The 26,345-nt window shown below is 36.7% G+C and overlaps 1 long non-coding RNA gene across 1 annotated transcript in view; it reads left to right on the plus strand.

Annotated features, from left to right (window-relative positions):
• LOC124169426 overlaps nt 1–20,981 on the plus strand; it is a 313,573-nt gene extending 292,592 nt beyond the window's left edge. Inside the window, exon 3 of the long non-coding RNA XR_006867128.1 lies at nt 20,257–20,981. This is a non-coding gene — a long non-coding RNA (uncharacterized LOC124169426). The remainder of the gene's footprint in view (nt 1–20,256) is intronic.
• Nucleotides 20,982–26,345: the final 5,364 nt, after the last annotated feature.

Below are 26,345 nucleotides of genomic sequence, written 5' to 3' on the forward strand. Positions count from 1 at the left end.
CTCTCGCGTGTTGACGGGCGTGTCGTGACGTCGAAGCGGTCCGCGCGTGATGTCCACCCCCGTTTGCCAACGCTTCCACCAGTGAGGGTGAAAGGGCGGAGCTACCCCGTGAATTATGTCCAGGGATCAAAACTGCCTTCCTGCAACAATCCATTCCCTTCACTGCTCTATCACGCGACCCATATGAATACCTTCCCGACCTCCCTCTGGTGGAAGGAACACGACATGGTGAAAGAAGAGTTAGGCAGTGCAACAAGCTTTCGGCTGCATGTACGTCTACACACTACCACGTAATCCACCTCAACAGGCGCAGAAAAGTTTCTCGGGTTTTCCACCGGTTGATGTCGTCCATGTCTCCCGACGTTTCGAGCAGCGACTTGCTGATCATCCTCAGGGGATCTTCCGAATGCCGTTCTTCGTTCAGTTCAAGTTCAAAATACGTTTATTCACGAGCAAAACAGGAACATAGAATTTCAAATAAGAACAACAACAATAACAAAAGCTCGTGAAGCTTCTATAGGCTTGCGCCTCTTCAGCGTTTCTAGGAATGAATCAGTGGTACGGGAGTGGTATTGGACCGGCATTTGCCCTAAGGGGTCGGGAAACCCGTAAAACCACCGTCAGGCCACGTTCTTCGAAATTTGTCCAGTATATTCACACCCCATCCGTGGTCAGGTGAACGCGTGAACCAATCAGGTTACACCTGACCACGGATGGGGTGTGTATATATAATGGACAAATTTCGAAGAACGGCATTCGGAAGATACCCTGAGGATGATCAGCAAGTCGCTGCTCGAAACGTCCGGAGACATGGACGACATCAACCGGTGGAAAACCCAAAAAACTTTTCTGCACCTGATGCGCCGGGAAAACTTAAGATCCTCAACAGGCGTTTGGCAGGGGGTGTTAAGACACTAGCCGTAAACCGATAAAAAGGAAATGTTCTAACGAAGTTACGCCTGGCTTTATTGAAATGAGAATGCTGGTAAACGCTGGCCAACAGTGTAATAACCAATCAAGTGCATGTACATCTGCATACTACCACGTAATCCACCTCAACAGGCGGATGTCAACCTCAAGGACATTCGTCTTTTCCAAACAAAAATGAAATGCTCTAACGAAGTTCAATCTAGCTTCAGTGGCATGACAGCTGGTAGACAGTGCAACAAGCAATTGGTTGTTGGTGGTTGATTTCGGGTAATGCTACGTAGGTAACATTATCTGCTCGGCTTTTCAATAATGTTTATAATGTTTAACGCTACATGGGTATTGACGAAGACGGAAGAATATCATCCGCGTCTTATACGTGAATCCGTGGAGATAGCGAAAAGGCCAAACAACTTCAACAGGAAGGATGGATATAACCTCAGCCGCATATGGAAGGATACCTGGCCCAGTCTAATGACCAATGACTATCGCCTTCCGTGAAAATTCAAATCGGGTTAACAATGGGTTAACGAAACATATATAAGATCGGGACGAGAACGGTTTCCTCCCATTCTCTTGAAAACGCTCCCAGTGGGAGGAGTGAAACGTCGGGTAAGAAAATGTTACCTACGCAGCAATTCCCGAAAGCAACCTCCAACATTGATAAAAGAAACTGTGAAAAATCTTCATACAAAAAGCAATCTACATACTACCACGTAATCCACCTCAATAGGCGTGTGGTGGGGGGTGTAAGGACACTAGCTGTCAACAAACAAAAAGGAAATGGCCTGAAAAGTTACTTACGTCTAATATGTATAATCATCATCATGTATAATGTACCTACCAATATATCTACCATCTACTACCTATCTTACACTATTATTCCACGTAGATCCCGTAGTTTTCCATGAATTTGTCGTAGCGTGGCACACGTTTTCTATGCCCGCGTCGTAGAATGTTGGCGCCTGTGTTGTCATTCATGAGGTAACCTGTTCTTACAGCTCTTCATCGCTTCTGAACCGCTGACCGCCGATAGAAGACTTAAGATGCAGAAACAAGTGAAAGTCGCTAGGAGTGGTGTCGGGGTTGTACGGAGGATTTTCAAAAATATCCCAGAAGTGCTGTTGGATTCTTTTTCCCACATTCTCATTGTTTGGTGTGGAAATGTCGTGAATGAAAACCACGCCTTTTGTGAGCGTTCCTCGGCACTTGTTCTGCATTGCGTTGCGCAGTTTCTTAAGTGTCTTGTAATAAACATCTTCATTAATTGCTTCATCTCGTGGCGAAAAATCAATCGGTAAATGTCACTCGTATTTGCAAGTTAATTTACTCTTGAAATTAAATTAAGTCAAATTAGTACTAAAGACGCGTAAAAGCATGATAAAAAAAAATAATAATGCCAAAGGGGACAAAGGTATGTTTTTCAAGTGTTAAAAGGTTATACGGGAGTCACTGGAGGATGAGTGCAAGCTAAGCGTGAGGATAATTGCGTAGGCAGAAAATTGTGAAACACTCACATAGTACTTATTAAGTTGATTTCATGAAAACGAAATATATTTCTAAAAATAAAATGGAAATGCAATTACTTCTCCTTCTTTTTACGGTGAAGCTTGATTCGCTAAAAACATTTTTTATAAATAATCATCATAATTATTCATGAAATTTTTATTTGCGAATTATGCGATGATTTTCATTATAATGCAGTTAGTTGTAAAAATTCACTGGATAATTTTAACTCATGCAATTACTATTAATGCATAGAAAAATCTATAATCTATCAATATAGCCAGTTGTCTTCTTTTTAATTGAAATGAAAATAACTTCCAAATCATTCCCTTTTTATTTTTCTATCCAATCGGTCATTTTCCCACGAGCAGCCATGAAATTATTTGCAAATGAATAAATTCATTTGAGTTTTTGGTGCATTCAATATTAGTATAATGCATTTTTGAAATCAGTTGGATTTTATACGAATGATTCGTCCAATATTGTGATTCTTCCGCAAAATTTAATCCCGAATTGAAGAATTAGCATATTCCCCCCCATACAGGTGAATTATACACTTGGAGAATAACACATTGCTAGTTTTTATCCGTAATTTTATGCATAGTTTCAGCTTTATTTACGAGTATGGGGCCAGAGGAATACCTTATAACATCTACCGTGATTCCAATATAGGTCAAAATAATTGATCGGTGATTGATTTGCACTTATGATTGGTTTTGGAAATGACCCATGGATGACTAAGAATACCTTTTATGTTAATTTTTAGCATTTTTCATTAAAGCACCCATAATTACATTCGCAATGCTGATTAGAATTAAGTTCTTTATTGTTTTTCATTGTAAATTTTCAGAATTTTATTTTCCCCTATAAAAGCTGTTGTAAAATTTTGTTGTTTATATGAGTGGATGAGAAGCTGGATAGTGGATAAGGGGTACAAGTGCTTAATTTTTTCCACACAGAGTTATGTACAGAAATTAGGTAAAGAAAACAAACGAGATCAATTAGATACTTAGTAGTGCATTTGATTTTCCACTCGATGTCAGCACCTCAGAGTAAGGATTGGGGTAGAGGGCGCTTTCAGGCTGCGCAGTAGCAGATTCTATGGTCAACATGGTTACCACGTGATCGTGGGAAGAAGTGCGGGAATCCTACTCTTCTTGTGGGAAGAAGTGCGGGAAGTGTGGGATGTACGTGCGGGATCTTGACTACATGCGCAGTAGCCAAAGCGCACTCTCCCCCATCCTTACTCTGAGGTCAGCACAGAGCAGAGACTCACTCGTATCCCTTGGCAACCAAGTTTTTGTGTATTTCTTCTAACAATTAACTTTACCTGTCTCTGTTGAGAAAAAAATCACTTGTAACCCTTGGCTTCTCATCCTCTCATATATCTTTGCCTCTTGCTCATCATGAATGGTATACAATGAAAGAATGCATTTTACGTTTTAGATTTATTAAAAAGCGACTGATGAAGCTTTTTAAAGCTATTCTTGAGCAGATATTAAAAATGATCGCAACTGTGTACTCATGGACAGCCTCATTGGTTACCGTAAAATTAAGAGGAACAAATTGGAATCAAGATAGAATACAAAACTTCTGGCAGATAAAATGAATAGAGAAAGATTCGCCTCATCAGCTACAATTTTTTTATATTTCGACCGCATCAAGAACTTCCATAAAAATTATCCTATTGCGCGTAACAGGTTTGCAATGAGAACTGCATTCAATATTATATAGAAATGTAACTTTAAATTTTAATTTTCATAAATAACTTTTTGTCGAGGCAATTTCCCATAAACTTTTATGAAAACAAACTTGTTGGTATGATTTTAAAATCATTGTCCTTCCTTAGTATGATCGCGGCGCCGTCATCGGATTTCGGTGACAATTTTTAAAAAAACTAATCTCTTTATTTATTTTTAAATTATGAATAAAATCGAGATACTGATCTAATCATGTAGGAATATTATATTGTAATGTAATTCCGAGTTAACCTGAAAATTTCAGTTTGATAACTGATCGGAAAGTGGGGTATAAGTGAGTTGCAAGATTTGACCCAGACAACATGAAAAAAACAAAACGAGTTTATAAAAACGTTGTGAAAAGAAAGTCTGACGCCGCAGCAAGATGATTGAAATTCCGTAAATCCATGAAGGATAAATGATGGATCATACTGTGTCCAAGGCGCCACCTTTTGCCCAAATTCCCCCCAAAATAAATCCCCAGGGTCATCCACATACAAGGAATGTGTCCACCCACCTCATTTTCTTAGGTAAGGAGAGAAAATGAAAGGGAATGAAATTTTTAGTCTCTCCTCTTCGTCTGCTGCGTGTCGGCCTCCAAGAGGAGGTGTGCCCTGGTTAAAGGGGTCTCTCTTTGTGCGGAGAGGGTGTGGTGTTTGGGGAAGGGAAATCATTAGGGTAAAGAAGAGAGAAAAAAGAAGGAACCCTTTCTTTTTCCTCGCCGGTGGACTCAACCCTTTTCACTCTACCCCTTCCCTGCGATCTCCATGGATACCCCTGCATTGTTTCCGGCACCTGACCTTTCCGATACAAAAAAATAGCCGTTGGAAAATAAGTTCTTAAAAAAATAAAATAAAATAGAGGCGTATGGCAAGATAAGCATAGAAAATCCTAGGTGTAAAGGTTGTCACAGTCTATCTCACACTTTACCGACGTCTTCATTTTAATGTTGTTTATCTTTCTTGATTGCCCCCTTTTCGTTTATTTAAATAATGCATGAGATTTTACGGCATCAAAAGAAAAAAAATGGGATTTGAGTTCTCACAGTAAATCATTTCAAGTCGTGTATTTTTATTCGTGTGTTTATCCATTTCTTTTGCTTGTCTAATTTTCGTTTTTTAATTAAATCCGAAGGTTGGAGCTTGATGGAGTGGATTTTTTCCATATCGAAGAAAACACTTGCAATTTTTCACGAAGAAAAATGTACCACCTAGGTTTTAAACTCACTACATTATAGATGATATAGTAACATTGAAACTTACTTGAATCTGAGTCAATGATCTTTCAAACATCTATCTGAATCATTCAATGATACTCTATTATAGATGATGTCGTAAAATTGAAACCTAGGTCGTAATAAATTTTATCATTTGAGAAAAGTGTTAGTATTTCTTTTCAATACTTTGTAGCAGACTTCGGTGGCTGCGGCGTTAAGTCCTCATCTGGCAAACCGAAGGTCACTGGTTCTAGTCCCGCCTGGGTAGGTAATCCCTATTAAGGGCAGATAAATAGATGTTTTTGATGGTCCATTGTCGGTTATAATCCCTTGATGCATACGTGTGAAATGTGCTGTTAACTGGGAGGTGAAGATAAAGAAAAAAGTCGATAAAGTCGGCCGGCAGCAATGTCCATCCTTACCCGGCTGATTTCCCGTGAAGACTTTATCAATAGCATTCGCCGGGAAAGCATCAAATCCTTCTTCAAAGATGGAGAGGAATGTGGTAAAAATAAGGAACTATTAAACCCATGGTAAATTATAAAAAAAACAAATGGTAAATTCCACACTGCACTATATTTGCCGGCCTCGGTGGCGGTGGGGTAAAGTTCTCGCCTGCCAAACCGTAGGTCGCGTGTTTGAATACCGCCTCGGTGGGTGGTCCCTATCCAGTGCATGGATATTTGCGTCGTGCTTTGTTAATTCCTCCGTTGTAAAGGCCTCTAGGTGCTGTTTACGGGAAAGATGGAAATAAATAAATAAACATAATTCCACTACCGACCATGACCGAATTTTTCTGTGCGAAGCGATGGTCGGTAGTGCATTATACATATATACATACTAAATTATGGAAATTACTATTTTTTACTTATATTTTAACATAAATTTATCGGATTTCTACCGCGTCATGCCTTAAATGATTTCATACTAAACTATTGTAGAAAGTAGTTTTCGTATAAAATCATGCCATTTTAATATTGATGATTTTCTTGGCGCTTTCTTTATCTTCCTTTTTTATTTAAATTGTGGGGCGAGACATGGTGTGACTCGTGAGTAAACATTTAGGATTGGAGTTGTCATAATCCACCGCACGGCTCTTTTTCGGCGTCTTTTTTGTGGAGAATTTTTTTACTCTTATTTCAGGAACGAGGTTTTTTTGTAAACCTAGGATGAAGTTCGCCATAAAAATATTTGGCGTATTTTTATGCTTTTTTATATTTTAATTCAGCTCCAACTCGCTAAGTTTTAGAGATAGGATTCCGCATAGTCAGCCGCGCCACTTTTTTCACCGTGACCCTTTTTTAGTAGTTATTTTTTTTTAATTTCCCTTTTTTCTTTGTTTTTTTATTATTTTAATTGACCCGTCGGGGTTCTCGTCTTCCACCGCGACCTCCTCACTCTACTCTTTCCCTTTCCAAAGGCCTCCCTTTTGTCTCCTTCGCGTCCCTCCTTCTCAAGGTTTTTTTTCATTATTTCTTACATCCCTCCTTCTCTTCCTCACCTTTTTCATTCCATTTTCGCTTCGCGGATCCCAGCACTGGGATATTTTCATTTCCCTCCGGGAGGTGGTTGGAAGAGATCTTTGTCTTGCGATGATTCATTCGTAAATTTTGAGTGACAACTCGGGAGGAGGAGATGTTAGGGTTGTTTTTATTAAGTTTATGTAAATTCGGGGTGAGCTTTGTTTTGATGAGGGCGGGTTATTGTTTTATTTGGGAATGAATCGTCTCATTATCCCCGTGCGATTTGTCTTCTTTTTCTTAGGATTTTACTTTTATTGGGACCAAAAATTTATAACAGTGTGCCAAATACAATCATATAAGGAGAGTAACAACATATATACTTTCCTGAAGTATGTGAAACTCTGGCTATTTTGCAACAAAAATATTATGGGTGATATGTCATAGAAGTCTTTTCAAACCATTTTCTTTTTTAATTTTGTCAAGTTTATTTCAATTTTATTGTCTTTTTCTTCAACTTGCCTTTATTTTAAATTACTTATGCATCAAATGCACGCCTGAAAAACAGTTATTTTTATGTAACAATATTCATAGTATTACGACTGTATGACTAAAGATGATCCCTTCATTTGGCCCAAACCTCTGGGGTCACCTAAAGCTCCAAAATTCGTATTATGTTTATGATATTTTCAGATCTTTAAATTGCTTAAGAAACAATGAATATATTATTATTTTTTCAGCAATTCAGCTTCCTTTTGTCACAAAAATATTTATGTGAATGATATTTTAACACTTTGGGTGCTGGGTGAATATCACCATGTCTTTACCCCAGTGCTGGCTATTTTTTGCACTTTTCAAAGCGATGTTACAAAAAGAATTTTTAAGATATGCATGAGTGAATAGCATTAATTTTAAGATCATACTTTTATCTTTTGAACTAACATTGAAATATTTTGTATATCATAATGCATAAAGAAACGGCAGAAGTAAAGAAAAAGCCGATATTTGTGTTTTCAAAAAGTTGAAAAATCATTGTTTTTCATAAATTTATTTATAAAATAATCACAACACACTAATTTGAAATAATAATTACCGATATTTGAAATTATAATAGTAATCAACATTTAAAATGATAATAATCAGTATTTGAACAATAACAAAAATCCAATTAAAATAGCTATATCGCAAAGTTCTTCCTTGTGTGGAAAAGCTGGAAGCATGGCTCTATGCAGAGACCAATCTTACATGTATTACACTGATAGGAAGTACATTTTCTGGCAGCTTTCCCAGTCGTTTTTCGCCCTTTTTCGGAGCACACCTTACACCTCTTTTGAGCCTTCTTTTGTCTTGGTGGTACGGGAATTTTTTCAATGAAATGCTTTTCAGTTATTCTAGTTATCTGGGCTCTGGCGTTTTCAAGGGGCGATTCGTCTTCCAATGTAACTAACTCCGAACAAATGTTTTGCATAAAATAGGTGACTGCAACGGACTTTCGGCTTAGCTGATTGTACATGATTGTGGCATTTGTCACTGCCATAACTATTAGGTGGAATGCCAGCTTACGCCACCACTTCACTGACCGATGATCCAGGGCACCGTAACTCATTAGTTGATCACTTAGGTCCACACCAAATTTTTTGTTATTATAGTCTATTACTATCGCAGGTTTGGTTTTCTCCCTTCCTCTGCGATCTTTGAAAGTGATCATGTCACTTGTATGTCGAGTGGAGAGCAGAAACACATCACGTTTGTCTTTCCAACGCTGAACTAATATATTTTCATTACTCTCAAAAGTACTCTTAAAAAAAGTCTCTCTGATGATATAATACGACCTATTCAATCGCGATGCTATCACTATAGCTTAAAATAATGTATCTTCTTTGTTATTTATTAAATAGGCCTCTAATATAATGAACCAGTCCTCATGCGGACGTTTCCCTCCTTGAAAGCACCATTTGTGATTTTATATTTTCAATTATGATGGGCTCGTTCTCTGATTCTATTTTTTCGTTGATTGCGATGGAGTTCCGAAGAAAAGAACCCGCATTTTTTCGTTTGCCTGTCGTCTACTTCTCGAGCAAAGCAAGTGAAAAATCAGGATATAACCCTTTCGAAGTTAACTTAATGACATCGCTGATTCTCGGCGGCTTACCGCTTCTCCGCTGCTCCTCGGACTCGCGCACCTATCACACGTTGTTCTTGTTAATCTACACTGTAGTGAGTCGTTATTTCCGTCAAGAATGGGGTGTGTCTCAAAGAGTGATAGAGCCCAATCTCAAGTGATGTCACTAACTCTTAAAAAGGGGCGGCAACTTCCATATTTTTTTCATTGTTAAGTTTCACTCATGAGAAGAATGTTGTAGCCTAGTGACTAGAGCATTCGGCTGTTCGTCTCGTGTTCAAATCCCGGGTGAAGCTTTTGGACACCCCCAACCTGAATGTGTGAAAAAAGTAGGTTTTAGTCAGGGGCGAGCTCTTCCTTAACCTATACAATGGAACCTGAAGCTCTGATTGACTGATAAAAGTTCCTGAAACTACAGTCGATTGCTAAGCCCTAACAAATTTTACTATAGAAAGCTACAGTTGTTTTATTTTGACACATGCAGCTTCAAGAACTTCCATTTAAATTATCCAAGTGTACTTTTTTTAGTTTTTTTAATGAGAAATGTATTCAAATCCCATGTGAAGCTTCGGACACCACGAAAAAAATCCATGAAGTGTTTAGAACGGAATGAGCTCTATCCTCACCTACTCATGCATATTACCATATTCCACCAGATATTATGCATGAGATGTCAACCAATTTTGGGTGAAACTTAAGATGCCCAAACAACTGTTCCAAAAATTCAAAAATTTCTTTGTTTTTTCCTGTCTATTCATTTTTTAATCTAAATATATTTCTTTGGTTAAGTCTGTTATAGTTGTTTCGTTGTCTTGTTTATATTTGTGAACTCTTTAGTACTAGGCCATTTATAGAAAAACGTGTTTGCCGACGCTTCGGAATATTATATATCTGAATATGAAAAAAAAACACCGAAGAGATTTTCTAGGAATTAGTGGTTTAAATACCTCACCAATTAAATGTTAAGTTAGCAATTATAATCACTTAATAATTTTAATTTTTTTAATACGCTACCAGTATCATGCAATTCAGAGGTAATATGTAGGATATTCTACATGCTAGCTCTAAGTATGAAAGAAAATAAAGGCATTTAGAGGAAATATTTTTTTAATACCTCACCAAAACGTACTTTTTCTTACCAGTCGTTCTACTAATTCCTTGAATACAGGCATTTATGGTCCTCTAGGGTATATTTTCGTATTCTCATCCTTATCCACGACTTATCATTTGCTTTTTTCCCTGGTTTTCTAACAAGAACGTTCGACAGAGCTCGCAAAGCAGTCTTCTAATTTTTTCGCTTCTTTGTTTTCTTTTCCTGAGGGGATATCCCAGGTTAAGGTTCGTTTAATCCTTTTCCCAACACTCTCTTCCCAGAATTATATTCCTCTCTCCCAAATTGTCTCTTCTTCTTCTTCAACTCGTTAAGAAGGAATTTCATTATTTTGGCATTTGAGCGATCTCTAGACAGGAAAAATATTTCTATGCTGAGCTGTTTTCATTAAATGAGAGAAGGTTCCCCTTTCCTATTACGAGCGAGAAGTATTTTATAGTTATATCATCTTTATATGCAGTCTTGTTTTTGTTAAAATTGAAAAGTTTGGTCCCTGAAAATGTTGATTAGTTGAGGAACTAATCATCTTTACTTAGTATGCTTATGGCGATGGTACAGGCGTAATTGACATATTGCATTACTACTATCCAATCAATGAGCAAATAATTGTTTGGGGAGGCAAATTGTATGTTTCATGCTCTCTTTACGTAATACAATTAGATTTTCTTTTTTCTCTTGTCTTGACCTCTCTTAATTTATAGAAAAAATTCCTGGAGTATAGGTCATATAATACAAAAAGTTTTTTGCCAACGTGTCGGTTTATTTCAAAACCTTTTTCAGGGCTAAGAATGAAAAAATGAGAGTACAATAAAATACAATAATAAGCAATATTGATAGTTAAATATAGGTTACAAAAGTTTTATAATACTATAATATAATAAAAAAATAAGAAGGGAATACACAAGAATATTGACATGCCTGTGTTTAGCACATATTTGTTTATTGATAGTAGGTAACTAAGATATTACATAACGAGGTTACCATTAAATTCGATTAATTCATTTAAAATAAATTTTTCTAAGGATTTCAATGTCTGTTATTTTATTACAGTTATTAATTGATCTAGATATGTGAACCATTTAATAGTCTTTTTCTCAAATTAGCGTCGTGATCTAAAATTTCGGCGTTGTACTAGCTACTGAAAATGTATGGAAACACTTTTTTATCTGAAATATGTGCTACGTAATAATCTGAGAAATAATTTCATGTTCTTCAAAGGTAGAAACTTGTGCAGATATTTCTTGCTCTAATTTCTTTACCCACTCTTTTAATTTTTGTATTTTTTTGATAGTGCGGACAATAGGGTGGTTTCCTATTATTTTTTTATTGCCTAAATCGAAAGATTATTACTCCTGGAGTACGTATTTCACGCTTTTAGATTTTTAAATGACGATATCTATTTTTCGCGATTAAATGAAAAGTGAAAATTTTCCAGCGCGCGAAAACGCGACGCTTAAGTATGAATGTCGGGAAGTCTCTCCGCGTGACGTATTTCTGGTTCCCCCTCCCGCCCTGCGAGGTGACCTTGAGGCGAGGCTTAGCGCTGATACGACGCAGGCTGCTAGCGGCTAGCCTAGTACCCTGCTGACTGGTAGCGCTTGGCTTAAATAAGGATTATTAATAACTTATCAAACGAGGAAAACTTTCCGACCTTAGTCAGTTTTAATAAGTGATTGTTAAGACATGTTTCCCTGAGCTCTGCGCCTCATGCATGCAATGGTAACCTCAGACTACGTATAACTCCTATCTTCTCGTATAGAAACTAGGTCCCTGTGACGTCACGTGGAGTGGCATCGCATGGGCGCCAATCTGGCCCTTTTCAAATGAGGATAAAAATGGACCATTGCCATTCGTCTAACCCGGTATTTCTTAAACAAAATAATTTGTATATTATGAATACACTAATGGTGGGTAACGAATCGCAATCAATGCCTTTCGTTTTCTTTGATGAAGGAAACCACCCTATTGTGTCATGTTCTATAATTACTTGAATATTTATTACTATTTTAATCGTAATTTAATTATTTATGTGCCGTTCATCTTAAAATGTTATGACTCCCTTGTAATAATTTCATCCCTACTCATACTGTTGGCTGTGTGATTCGGATTTTCCAAACATCGCGTAAAAATATCTTGTTTCAATCTTCGATTAATTTTTCTCACGTGGTACGATTCCGTAGAATCTAAACATTAAATTATAATTTTTCGCGCGGTTGTGTCATGATCAACCGCCCAATTAAAGATAAGGAGTTTTTTCATACCTCTGTTCATTTTGCTATGGGTTGAGAAGTTTTCTGATTATAACACATTTTCTGTTTAAATTTGTACCATCTGTCTCGACTGTTTCCATTTTTCTCAAGAAATGAGAGCATTTTCATTCTAATGCCTGAAAATATTCAATTCATGCTATTTTTATTCCCCATAATACAAATAATACATGAAAAATGTGTAACCAAAAACTTGGAATGGGACAAGCTTTGGGACTCTCGTTTCAGGATTGCCAACTCACTAATTAAATAACTGATATAAGTTTTAATTTTGCCCGTGCTGCATATTTTTTTTTACTCTTTCACCCAACTTTTGTAGAGCAAAAATAAAAAAATACAAAAAAACTGACACATTGAGAAAATGTAGTGACCAAAAATGGCTTTTAACTTAAATGTACGAAGAAAGAAAAGAAAAAATATTGCAACACTTCGCAACATTTCTCCATCACTCCTCGTGTGTAACTGCAGCTCCTAATCTATCGAAGTGAGCAAAAAACTCAACTCAAATATCCAGGGATAAACGTATCGTAGCGTGAAAAATAAATAAAATAGCTGTTTTAAATGTAAAATGTTTTATATGAAATATACCAGGAATGGCCACGGTGAAAACGTAACGGAGTCACCCGCTGGGCACGATTTGTTTGAAAATTCCACAAAGAAAAAAATCATCCTTTAACTCATCGTTTAAAATTTACACGGTTTACAATGTTTGTAAACGTTTTTCGTCTTTTGCATCCAACGCCAAATACTAGTAAATATGTAAACTTCCTTCAACAAAGTACTCCGTTGTTTTTGTATCACTTAGGGCTGTACCTTTAAACATGCTTAAGCTCTATCAATCCCCTCTAACTCTCTGTGCGCGCGAGAATATCGGGTGAATTTACCCCTGGCTCGAGGGATACTGAATCTCAATTCAGGTTCCCCCTGGCCGAATACCTTGTTTCCCTGTCTCCACGGCTCGATGCGTTGAATACACAAACCCTGATCCTTTTAATCCCTTGTGCCCGCTTATCCTCATCAGCGCCTTTTCCCTTTCTTCCTCGAAATTTTCATTTATTTTGAGCTTCCCCTAGCCAGGCAATACCTACTCTCCCTCTGCTCTCTTTAGGGACAGCCCTTCAGGTGACTTGTTACAGGGGTAGACAACTGCTTTGAATCGGGGGCCACTTTGTGGTAGGAGCGGAAGTTAGCCTAGGGTCAGCGGCACCTACATGCTACCTCAAAAGCCACCTCAGAAGGTGCGTGGCAGGGATTGTCAGGATAAGTACCGTTTAAAAGTAAATCGCGACCGCGATAAGCAATGATTAAATATTTGGGTTCTATCAAAACATACCTATCTGTGAGAAAAGCTAGACGAAGATCAAAACACGAAAATGTCATGTGACATGGAGGAAATCACTATCACACATCCTTGGGGTAATATTATTATAATACCACCATACCAATCGCAATCGGTAGAATACTTAAATATGTGGACCACAAACTCTTCGAACAACAGTGAATTCGATGATGGATATCTAGAGGACAAACAAACATTTGCTTGGTAGCTCAGTGATTAATATGCCATATTTATTGCGCCATGGGATGATAGAAGTAACTACGAATATTAAAATGGAGGTTTCTCCAGTTTCTATATGTGTTGTCATCCACCGCGCATTTATATTGGTTATATTTTTATTACAACGAATTGTTTAAATAAATGCATACATTTCCCGAAATATTTTTTTTTGTTGATTAGTATTCCGGAGTGCTGGTCTTGAATTATGTAAATGCAAATTTTTACCAAGTTTTCCAAATATTTATGTACTTCAATAAGGGCGATGAATGAATATGAATACATAAACTTGATATATTAAGGCATAAAAGGTTATTACAATGTTTTTTACAATAATAAAATTAAAAATATAAATAAATTAGTTGTAAATTAATTAATAGGAAGAGAAAAGAGTGATGACATTTTATTCCAATACGTATCCAAATCATGTTCTCATATTCATTCATAGCCCTGATCAAGGTATACATTTGAAACGTTAGTAAGTATTTGCACTTCATTTGTTCAAGACACTAGTCAACATTAAAAATAGAGGTCGATGGAAAGAATAAAACTCAGTTATATTTTTTTACAGGAGAATTCGTAGTTTTGTTTGCTATTTTCGATTCATGCAGTATTCCATGGTTACAGCGTGGAAAATATTTACATCCGTCGAAGAATTTTCATTCGGAAAATTATAAATTTTATCGATCGTCCAATTTAAGGGATAATTCGTTTCAGAAATAGAGAATACTTTTATAATTTATGATGAGCTGCGTTTCTACAAGATTATTTTAATATGGAATATCAAAGCTAATTTTACTGGATTGATTTTGATGCCTGTTCTAAGGAACACATTTCTGCTAAATATGGCTTCGGAATTTTAGTACCTACTCAAGGTTTATATTCGAATCTGTCGCATGAACCCTCGTTTAATTCAAATGTCATCCTCCAATACAGGTCGAGATCATACAATTCTCTAACCTTCAACCCCTGGAATGTCTCTCTTGCAATTGGAAATTGGTTTCATTGATTTTCTCCACGACTATAGGCCTTTCCTGGGGGAATTTTCCTTTATTTGCTTCGAATTGGGGTCTTGGTGGGTTTCTCGTTTGGAAGGATCAAGATTTCATTAACATTCAAGTCATGAAACAGAAGGCTTTTGCCTCATAATCTTACAGGTTCAGCAGTTTGAGCGGTGAATCCATTGTAGCATTAACGGAATATAAGTCTCGTGTTTTAGAGGTCTTCAAAACATGCACCTTCCATTTACTTTAAATTCGTTAGCAAAGCGTAGACAGAGCATTTAAGAATGAAGGAAATCTAGAGCAAATCTTGCCTTTCTGCCTAATTGATTTTTGTCGGCAGTACCTCTGTTTTGGTAGGGCATTTGATTAAATTCACGCCACATAAGAAGTTTTGATAGGTTGGAGTATTATTCGTAATGGTCTAAATACTGGAGCATGTGTATGAAGAATTTGCCACGCTTCTTTCAGCTCTACTTATTGAAACTGTGGGATTATAAGTAAGATTACCTTGTGAAGCCCAAATGAATTGGATATAATAAATACTTTATAACATAAAAATGCTTTAAAGAGTCCAGATTGGCATCATGAAATTTTCGCGGAGGGGCCGATATTCGAGTAAATTTATAAAAAAATTTAGGGGACAACATAGTATGCAAACCTTTTGCATTTATATTGCGGATGAAGTATCAATTTAGACCTGCTTCGAAGTGAATAAAAACCGTACCAATCATTCAAAATTTCATTGATAAATCGTCTTCATCGAACCAATCATATGAGTAACATTTAACTGCATCAAGCGAATCCTAAGATATCCAAAAATTCGTGAACAATTACAAAATTCAGTAGTTGTATTGCAATTTCGTATTTGACTAATACTGAGATAAGTTCCCCTATAAATTCACCGAATGAGACAATATGGGAGATTGCAGGAGTGATTGAGATTTCAAGGAAGGTGCTAAAAGGAAGGATGCTATGGTTCGGTCATATTTTAAGAAGCAATGCTACTTTAGACGTTAAACCTCTCTTGGTCGCTTGGCGTCTACCAGACGCCGGGCCATTTTCTTTTGTTTGCCCACATCGTATTTTCACAGTTAGGAAACTCATATTCCTAGTGTCTTTTTTTTTAAATTTTGAAATTGTCACCTGTATGAATATATTTTTTCTTACATTTATGGAATTAATTTTGACATTTTGTTATTTTTGGAGTCTCGTAGACGCCATTGGACAACTTCATTTGCAATACGTCAAATGCTAATAGCTTCGTGATATTTATCACAAAGTTTTTGAATACGTTTATAATTGTAATATAAATCTACTAGACGCCAGACCATTTTCTTTTGTTTGCCCACATTTATTTTCATAGTTACGGAACTCATTTTCCTAATATCTTATTATTTTATAATTCTGCAATTGTCACCAATATGATTATTTGTTTTATTACATTTATGGAATTAGTTTTAGAATTTTGATTTTTTTGGAGTCTTGTATACGCCATGTGACAACTTGAGTTGCAATACGTTATATGCTATTTATTCGTGATATTTATCGCAAACTTTTAAATACGTTTATAATTTAAACTAACAATTATGTAAAGAAATAAATTTTGGAAATGCGTCTTATTGCTACGAATTTTTCATTTAATCTATTTAACACCTGAATAAAAGTATTATGGTTCTCACATTGTTTGAGTGAACTTTGGCCTATAATACACCTCTCTGTTACACATGTTTATAGAGGCTTATTTCATTTATGTAGATGCATTCCATTAACCGTAAATATACACATAACAATTTTGTGGTTGCATCGAATAATAACTTCCCAATCTGCTGGGTGATATTTTGGTTCAACTGAACGCGGTATCAATATAAAATGTCTCCAAAATAAATTGCTCCCCCTGTAGACAAAATTATTTGTTGTTTTATTACCAAAATCCGTACTGCGAAGCTGTGAAAAATATAATAAGTTTGTATTTACTGTCCAAATTAAGCATTTTGATATAATTTTGTCGAAAGAAAAACAGTATAAATCGTCAAAATAAGTAGTATTCAGTCTTTCATTAATACAAATATCTAAAGTATTATTATGCATTAATTTGTTGTCCGTTCATGAAATTAAGTATTCAATGAATGATTATTTGTAGTTAAAACTGTTATTTCTACCGGCATGTATTTTCTTTAACCATTCCAAAATGGTGTCTGTGAGACGCTGCGCGATAAATAGCGTTCCAAAACGTGACGCGACTCACGGAGGGTTAACTCAGATTTTGGGATCTTTTCATACCTCACAGAAAAAAACACTCGGAATTCGATTAAGTAAAATCCATTTAATCAAGGTTCATAATGTATGATGCAGATTGGCTTACAAGTCGAAGAACATAGAGGCTGTGGGCGGCAGGTGACAAAGCAGAAGATGGCACTAGCTTGAAGTGAAGAGGAGAAGCCTAGGATCAGCAGGAGACACAGGCTCAAGCGGTGAGGGTTGAAGACTCACGAAAGAAAAAGAATACATGTTATATTTTTCACAGTTTCGCAGTGTTGCTTATAAACCAACAAACAATTTTAACTACAGGGAAACAATTGATTTTGGAAATTGTTTATATTGATAGCGCGTTCAGTTGAACTTGAACCAAAATATCTCCTAGCAGATCGGGAAGTTATTATTCGATGCAACCACAAAATTGTTATGTGTATATTTACGGTTAATGGAATGCATCTGTATAAATGTAATAAGCCGCTATAAACGTGTGTAACAGAGAGGTGTATTATAGGCCAAAGTTCACTCAAACAATGTGAGAACCATAATAGTTTTATTCAGGTGTTAAATAGATTGCAATGAAAAATTCGTAGCAATAAGACGCATTTCCAAAATTTATTTCTTTAAATAGTTGTTAGTTAAAATTATAAATGTATTTAAAAGTTTGCGATAAATATCACGATTAAATAGCATATAACGATTTGCAACTCAATTTGTCGCATGGCGTATACAAGACTCCAAAAAAAACAAAATGTTAAAATTACTGACTACTGTCTCTGACTCTGACTCCTCCCTTCCGGTGTGGAAGAGTTTATATACCCACTGAAGGACCTCTTCTAACTTATATTCATGATACTATACAGAATATTTATTTATTTATCTCAATTACCCCCGAAAACAGCAGAGTGAGGCCTTTACATCGTTAGTTTTAGCAACAGATGATCACACACAACCATGTTCTGGAAGGGGTAACCTATCCAGGTGGGAATCGAACCCGCGTCCCTCAGTATGGTTGGCGAGGATTTATCCTCGCCGCCATGGAGGCCGACAAGGAAAAGAAATGTGGAAATTTTGACCATTTCTGTTAATGAAAAACTACTTGTCGAATCTAATAATTAATTAGGAGGGTTAAATCGGAATCATCATTGGATAAGGCATCATTTGCATTGAGGATTTGGATTGCCATTCCTTTTCCGTTCGGCCCTCTCGGGGTTCGAGGTCAAGAATAAGACGAAAAAGATTGCCCAGATCGTCTTGAAGGACGTTACATTGATGCTTTCTCACCGCTACCTTGTGGCCGATTATGTTCTCGGGTCCTTGCTTGCTGAGCATATGAGGTGTGTGACGTCCGTAAAGTGATATGCCTTCTTGAACCGCAGGTCTAGAATCTAACGAGGTTGGTATGTCGCAGCTGCTCTGAAGGTGCTTGGTGAAAGGTTATTTTCTTTCTCTTCCTGAACGTAAAATCGAGATTGAAGACTTGATCGCGACTTACTACTGCGTAATTATGCTATGGGAATCTCAATAATAGCGTAATTTCTTTATTTATTTTAATACATATTGCTACAAGATGGCTTTCGCCTGGTGGTAGCGTGAGAATGAAAGTAAATGAATTAAAATCCTGTATGCCTAAGAGCAACGAGCAAAAGGAACAGAAAATACACCTCTAGGATTATTAAAAATACACTGATACGATTAGATCACTCTTAACAAATAAAATTTTAACCAAATAACCCAATTTTCAATGCTCCCAGATGAACCATAATGACATATACCAAGAACCAATGAGCATTTTCTCCTTTACTTTAGTATTTGCGGGAAAGATCTTGAAAAATCTTCCGGTAGGTCATTTCACTTCTTTATTCCTCTATGCATTAAGTACCCCTTCAAAAGTGTCGTTTTTTTTGCTTCGTGGACTTAACTTTAATTATCGTTCTTTCATATGTAGCAGGGTCAGACCAGCTTTTGACCTTTATCTGTCCAAGACTGGAAATCCAACGTCATTCAAGAGAGGCTTTCAATATGACCTTCAAATTACGCTATACCAGCTGTCGACAAAAAATGGACTTTTCACTATGAAGATTTTGTAAAAATTACTTCATAATAACTAATGTCATTTGGCACTTTTTGCATCGATTATGTATTCATGAAAATGCAGATTGCAGTAGAATATAAATATTTTAACAAATTTTGCTTTTTACCTTACTGCACAACCCTCATATGACGATAAGAGTCTCGGTTTCGGGCATTCTTCCGCCTTGAGTCGTCCATAGGTGACGACAGTTTCTCCAGCCATACTGCTGGCGTCTTCAGGTCAGAAGTCACTTCTATGGACAACTCAACGCGGAGGAACGCCCGAAAGCCGAGACTCGTATGGAGAAACGTCGTGGAAACCTTAGATCCAACCTCAGTCAACGAGTCCTCTCATGGCAGCGAGAGGTTTTTACTGTCTACGAAGCATGCGAGTATATGTGTTACGTATGTGTGAAATGTTTTAATCAAAAACTTGTTAATAATACCTTTATGGTAGGTGGTCTTTAAAATTGATAATTGGGAGCCATATGCATCTCTTTCATCTTTGTCTATCGAATCCAAATGGTATTTCAGAAGGTTTCAGTCACCAAACAAAAATATCACTACAACTTAGCGTATGATAATTTTCATGGGCATAGGAGAAACATTTTTTTAACGTTTATACTGCTGTATAACTTGGTGGTATCAGCATAATTCCTCTTCTAGGTCGTTTCATATCGCATAATGAACTGCAAAGTTCATGTCAAGTGTATCTATCGTAACAGTAAACAAATACTTTCTTTATTTTCCTTTAAATTTGTCCATTGTACCGTTTTATATTTAATTTCCTAGGAATGGTTTTTATAAATGGGCTCATTGAAAGAAGAATAAATCTTTCTTAATTGAGTTCACTCGTTGTACTGAGGAACAGCACAAGTCTCCTCTCAGGCATTGGAAAAATCAACAGCTAGTATTTATTGTCGGGGCCGGAGACGAACACGTTTGCCGGTGTCGACTAAAGTCCTCTTAGAACCTATTTCGGTCATTCCATTAATTTAAAACTTGGCTTTTTTCTCATTCCAGGTGTTTCGCCATTCCCATCATGCACGGGTGAGAGGAACTTGCCTTTCTTCTGCGGAGGAAATCACACGTCTCCAATGTGAGCTTACTCCCACTGAGATGAGGAGACAAGAATCGCCGTTAAGACTGCAGGAGGTGAAAGCAAGAATTACCCGCTAGTGATTATGTTGTGCCAGAAGGAAGTTATTGACCTGGTACTACGTCGTCCTAGTACTTTTTAACCTACGTGGTGCCGTAGTGCTCTCTGGAATAGTTATCCCTCATCAAATACTTGTTAATTCTTTGTTTCCTGTTATTGTTGTCCACAACAAGTGTGTCCACCTTAAGGCAGTGTTAGTTTATTCTACCTTTGAACCTTAAGTGTCATCCACGATTCTTAGGTGCTAAGTTTTGATCTGTGGCTCGTTTGTACGGTCCAGCGTTGGACAAGAATTCCTAGGATTACCTTGTAGTGTTTTCTCCATTCCTTGGGATGAATCTTTTAGTGAAAATGAAGCAAATTAGTGAAGTAAATTAGTTAGATAGTTGAACGCAACTATCAGTGAGTGATTTCTTTGCTCTGTTGTCCATGGTTGCAAGCTTTCCATCGGCCCTAGCACGGAGCACCTGCCACAGGATATAATCCAATGACAGAGAAATGGGTTGCGGTCAAAGCAAGATAGGGAGCTTATACTCCCGAAGCAAAGCGAAGCACAAGAAGTCCTTGCAGCCGCCGGCGAACTCTGCGTCTGGTGAGTCAGATATACTTTTTTCATACCTCTATACCTAGCATAGTTTTAAGGCCGTTTTACACGGGGCACGTACTTGCACAATCTGACATGTGTACGAAGGGGCAGTCAAAATTGCGTCGTGTAAAGCGGTGAATTGCTAGAACACATGCGAGAATGCGTGGACGTGAGATGGCAAAATAGCTCCTTCTCTAATTTAGTTCATGCATTCGCGCAGTTCCACGCCATTTTAGAAATTAATGCAGTTCTAACCTGCGCAATTCCGTGCCCCGTGTAAAACGACCTTTATAAAATGGTATATAAATGAAAAACTCCATCCCAAACTGTATTACGTTCTTAAGTTGCGTCCGTGTTTGTTGGTGAGTTTTTTATTCATTGCTATGTTACTCACTCTAGAAATCTTTACGTTCAATTTGTCTTTTAAAAGAAACCATCAGCGTCAATTAATTGAATTTACATGATTATAGGCGTCTTACCTGACTTGCATGTTACGTTTCTGGAGGAAGCATTTTGGTTCTGGCAAACTGCTAAATTTGCCGTCAATCAACATTCTTTCACAAGTTCTAGTATTTTCTAAAAAAAGCTCCTACTCCAGCTGTAGACAATTCGTTGCAAATTCCACGATATCGTTTGAATACCTTTTAATTAAAATACGTAAATATCTTGAAATCGTTTTTTAATTATTATAAGAAGGAGTTTAATAAACCTCTCCTATATCTACAATTCAGTATTTAAGGCAAAGAATACTGAAGTTGGTTTCTGCATCATGTTTAAATCACAAATATATGCTGTTTGTGACTTATTGTTAGTATTTGTGGCATAGTCATATTGCGTTGTGGTATTTTCCATGTCAATCGTATGTTTACGATTACCCAGATAGGTTTTTTTAGTTATCTAGAGCTATGCAAGAGTTTAATTCGCTTTCTTAATCACTATAAGCATTCGCTATATCTGAAAATGCTCCTCTCAAAGTATATTTACCATTCGAAATACGTATGCTTTGTGCATAGGAACCTTCTTATACCGAAAGGTATGTTTTAATTTCTAGAGTTATGAGAAACTCCCATTGTTTAGTTGGAAACCTTTTCGGTTTACTTTTTAGTTTAATCCAGAGATGTGTTCGCGTGTTGGAGTCAAATGTTTTTATGAATCACGTCCACATTTTGGTGCTGTAAGCCATTTCATCATATTATCAACCTGTGCCGTCGTAAAATAAAACCATAACAGTACGTCAAGGTTTCTTTACAATCACTTATGTCTGCTATTGATCCAGCATCAACGACTTTGGCTATAAAACTGAGTGTGACATGAATAAAAAACCGGTTAATGCAATCCCACGCGTGGGTTATTTGGCTTTAAAATGTGCCGAGTGAATCGTTTGATTGCTGCCAACGTCCTACAGTCATTACGACTAATAGCCGTTTGACGACCTTCTTTAGTGGCCAGTGAGGATTTAAGGGTGCATTCAACTGAACAAATGGGACATGGATTGAATCTCTGGTTATACCTGAGCAATGGCGGGACTCAAATGGAGTCAATTTTTGACTTACTTCCTCCCATTGTTTCGGGCGCGAAAACGGGCGAAATTTTTATCGCCATCGTTCTACGTCGCGGCTTAGGCGCTGGTTGGTGAGTGAATTGGAATATAGATGAAGAACTTAGTAGTTTTATCGTTTAATTGGGAGCCTATTGAAGCGTTTAATTTCGCGGAGAGATGTATCGCATGATGCCCCGTTTTTTATTATGGAATCATTTGTTCCCTTTTTTCGTGAAAATTCAGAAACCTTTGATAGAACACCTAACATTATATTCTACATTTCTTTTTTAAGTGGAGGCGTAAATTCGATATGGCAATGAAAGTATATAAGTTCAAAATTGAAGAAATAGTAAAAAAATTACATCTTTGTGGGAAATATTGAGCTCTAAACATTTGTTTTTTGCGATTTTAATGTTGATATTTGCTCTGTTTACAACAAAGTTGCTGTGAAAAAAATTGAAATTGATATTGTTCATAGTTAAAAGTATCTTTTGTCTTTAAAAAGGATCTTTGTCTTAAGTATATGAAAACCCTCCATCAGGAGGAAAAAGAAGTGCTCATTAAGATGATATAACAGTTTTGTCAATAAAACTATTCATGAAACCACTGCACGAGGATAAAGTTAGCAATTTTCAGAAAAATCGAGGGTGGCCTTTTTTTGCAAAATCGACTTTGACCTCAAATACAATGTTAACGTAAAGGCACAGTTAGGAAATAATCTGGCAAGTAATGCAAAATATATTTGAAAATTTGTATGCGAAGCTTCAACTTCCTAGCTTAAACATAAATCGTCTTTGAGGTTTTAGGCAGCTTTTAGATTCTAGCCCACTGTGCGACGTGGCAATTTGCGTCTTGATGAATATCACTCTGCGACTCGTATGATAAAATTTGTGAAAAATTTCGATAGACGAAGACAGCACCAGCAAGTTATCTGTACACTATGTATTAGACCACTGAATATTATGGAAAAACATTAAAAACGCTGAAAATGGTCTTAGTTTCTCATTGATAGAACACAGGTTTATGGCCAATCATGTGACCATTACACTAGTTAACAAATTTAAACTTTTTTGCATCTGGTTTGTAAATGGGTGGATTTACCTAATTTTTGGGTGCTGAATACACTGGTAACATCAGTTTATCTGTAGGACGTCACATATCCTATATACACCGCAGAATAAAAAATGGTAATAGCGAAAATTGACACAATTAAGAAAAACAAAAATAAACATTCAGAAAGTTTGAAATCAATACACTTTTGTATGATGTATGAGCATGATGCCAATAAAAGATCCAAAATAGTTCAGAAGATATTTTCACCTTTAATCGTCTTTGTTTCTTGAAAAATGCGACGACGGAGCTATTCTTTCGTTTGCCGTTTCATCACTCTCCCTAACAAGACCCAAGCAGTAGTTACCCATCATCGAAGGGTTCCAGTGACCTTGGTAACGGTGTTCCATGGTAAGAATACTTGGTGAAAGCGTTCACCATGCTCATCGCTTACGGCTCCCAAATTTTCCGGGAAGAAATCAAGGTGAGAATGTAAAAAGTGAATTTTAAGCGACATTCTACACACCATGTTCTTATAGTTGTCCAACAAATCATTCACTGTAGTAACATAGTTAATGTATTTTCTGTTACCCAAAAAGCCCTTCATGATTGCTTTAAAAGAAGACCAAGCAGCTAATTGAATATCTGTGAGTTTGGTATCAAAGGTTGGATCTTTCAGCAATTTTCTTATTTGTGGTCCAACAAATATGCCCTCTTTCAGCTTTGCCTCACGTAATTTGGGAAACTTTTCTTTTAAGTGATTGAAGGCCTCACCTTCTTTATCCAGAGCTTTCACAAAGTTCTTGATAACTTCAATGGTTTATATTCTGAGTCAATATGACGCGAGTGGTTACGTAACTTTATTTCACGCTACAACTTGATGGTCAAAATTAAGTAGGCACGTATTCACTATAGTTGTAGAGATAAGCATGCGTTTATGTATTATTTGTTGATATGCTTCCAAAAGTTTTTTCCTATGGAGCATCATGTCGATTGCAACATAAATAATGTATCGATAGTAGACCTTACGTCCTACATCCGATACGGCGGATTGAAGGTCACGCTTCACGCGCTCATCGCTCGTCGATTTTTTTGCTCGCCGTCTTCCCGCCACCCAGCTCCTTTTGCGGTCGGTTGCTTAAGCATCGGCATGAGTGCCGTTTTTAATCGATTTCGTACGTGCGCGTGAAAAGCTAATCGAATGGCTAAGAATTGCGCGCTTTCTATAACAGAGAACTCTTTGATCTTGTATGATAAGTGGCACTATGCGATGTAAGTTATTAACATTAGCTGTATAAGATGTTTCGGTAAGAATTAAATCCTAAGATTCAAGCTTATTGTTGTGGAATTTTTCTTTACTGAAATTTCTAATTCCATGATCATAAAATTATTTATATATTTTAGATCGGAATTCATTTTATGATCGTGGAAAATTTCCAGCATTTATTTCAAAATTGCAATACAAAGTTGTTTTAACAAAGAAACGCGTCGTGCGAAAATACAATCAGTGAAAATCGCAATGTCTTATTCAGCAAATAAGCTTGTTGACCTCTAAATCGGCCTTCAACGTGATTGGCTGCCACAGTTACTCGTCATAAGTATTTCCTTCTAGCTAAGAGATCTACGTCACGACTAGGAGGCGCTGCGAAGATTCATGCCACTTATTTTCTCCCCAAAATGTTACAAAGGTGCATTTATATACGTTTGAATATCATTTTAAGAAATAGATAAATCTATCGTTGCAAAATGAAAACTATTATTCCAGGGTTCTTACCTATTCATCCCCTGCCTTGTCTGGCATGCTATAAGTCATTTGTTGCGAATTCCATTGATGATAACTCGCTTTTTATGGATGTAATATAGTGTGTAGCCTTTTTCACTCCTATTTTTTTTAGATCACTGCCTAGATTCAGGTGAAATGGTAAATATTTTTTTTTCATTACGAATGGATTTTTTGGTGTTAATATTCTTTAGCTTCTGGCGTATTTGATAGCAGAACCATGCGGATAATTTTATTCTTTAGATTTTTTATGTCTGATAGCATTTGAGTAAAAGGGTCCTTAAATAGGGGTGGAAGTACATAATCAGGTATATAAAAAATTTTGTGATTAATTTAGCTGAACACATAAAAAAACTTGCTTAGAAAAATAAGTAGTTCGCAGCCGAGTAAAAACTAAGAAGGTTAATAAGTGCATATCTGTTGGAAAAAGTCTTAATAGATGCGCTTTTTGTGCATTTTTCTCAGTATGACGTAGAAGATTTATGTTAAATGCCACAGCAGGAGCCTTTCAATGTAAACATTTCTGTTAAAAATATTTGAGCAGGTCACAAGGAGCCTTTCTCTAGCCTGACCTACTATCAACTATCTATTCATATACCAACGCGTTTTGACAGTTAGATATGAGGGACTGTCAATTTTTACCTTTCTTAAGGAATGCATTTTTTATGGTAACTTTTTTTGTCACATTTATTTTTTTTCCTAATTGAATTCGCCTGTCTCCCGGAAATTGGCTGTCTGAATTTTGATGGCTTTTGGTTATCGATGTATCGATGTTCGAACAAATGAGTGATAGACCTATTGATAGTTCACATTTATATATTACCCTAGGCATCGTGATATCTGCCTAATTTCCCTCTTCTGGTTTGCATGTACCCATTCCTGTTTTTATATCGTATTTTCTGTTAAACCTTTACCCAAAAATTTACTTACCGTCTTGAAATTGTCTTTCAAGGGGACGCTTTTTTATGTGATTAAGAAATACATTCAACTGTCCACG

The sequence above is a fragment of the Ischnura elegans genome, chromosome 12 (genome assembly GCF_921293095.1).
Source record: "Ischnura elegans chromosome 12, ioIscEleg1.1, whole genome shotgun sequence".
NCBI classification, from domain to species: Eukaryota; Metazoa; Arthropoda; class Insecta; order Odonata; family Coenagrionidae; genus Ischnura; species Ischnura elegans.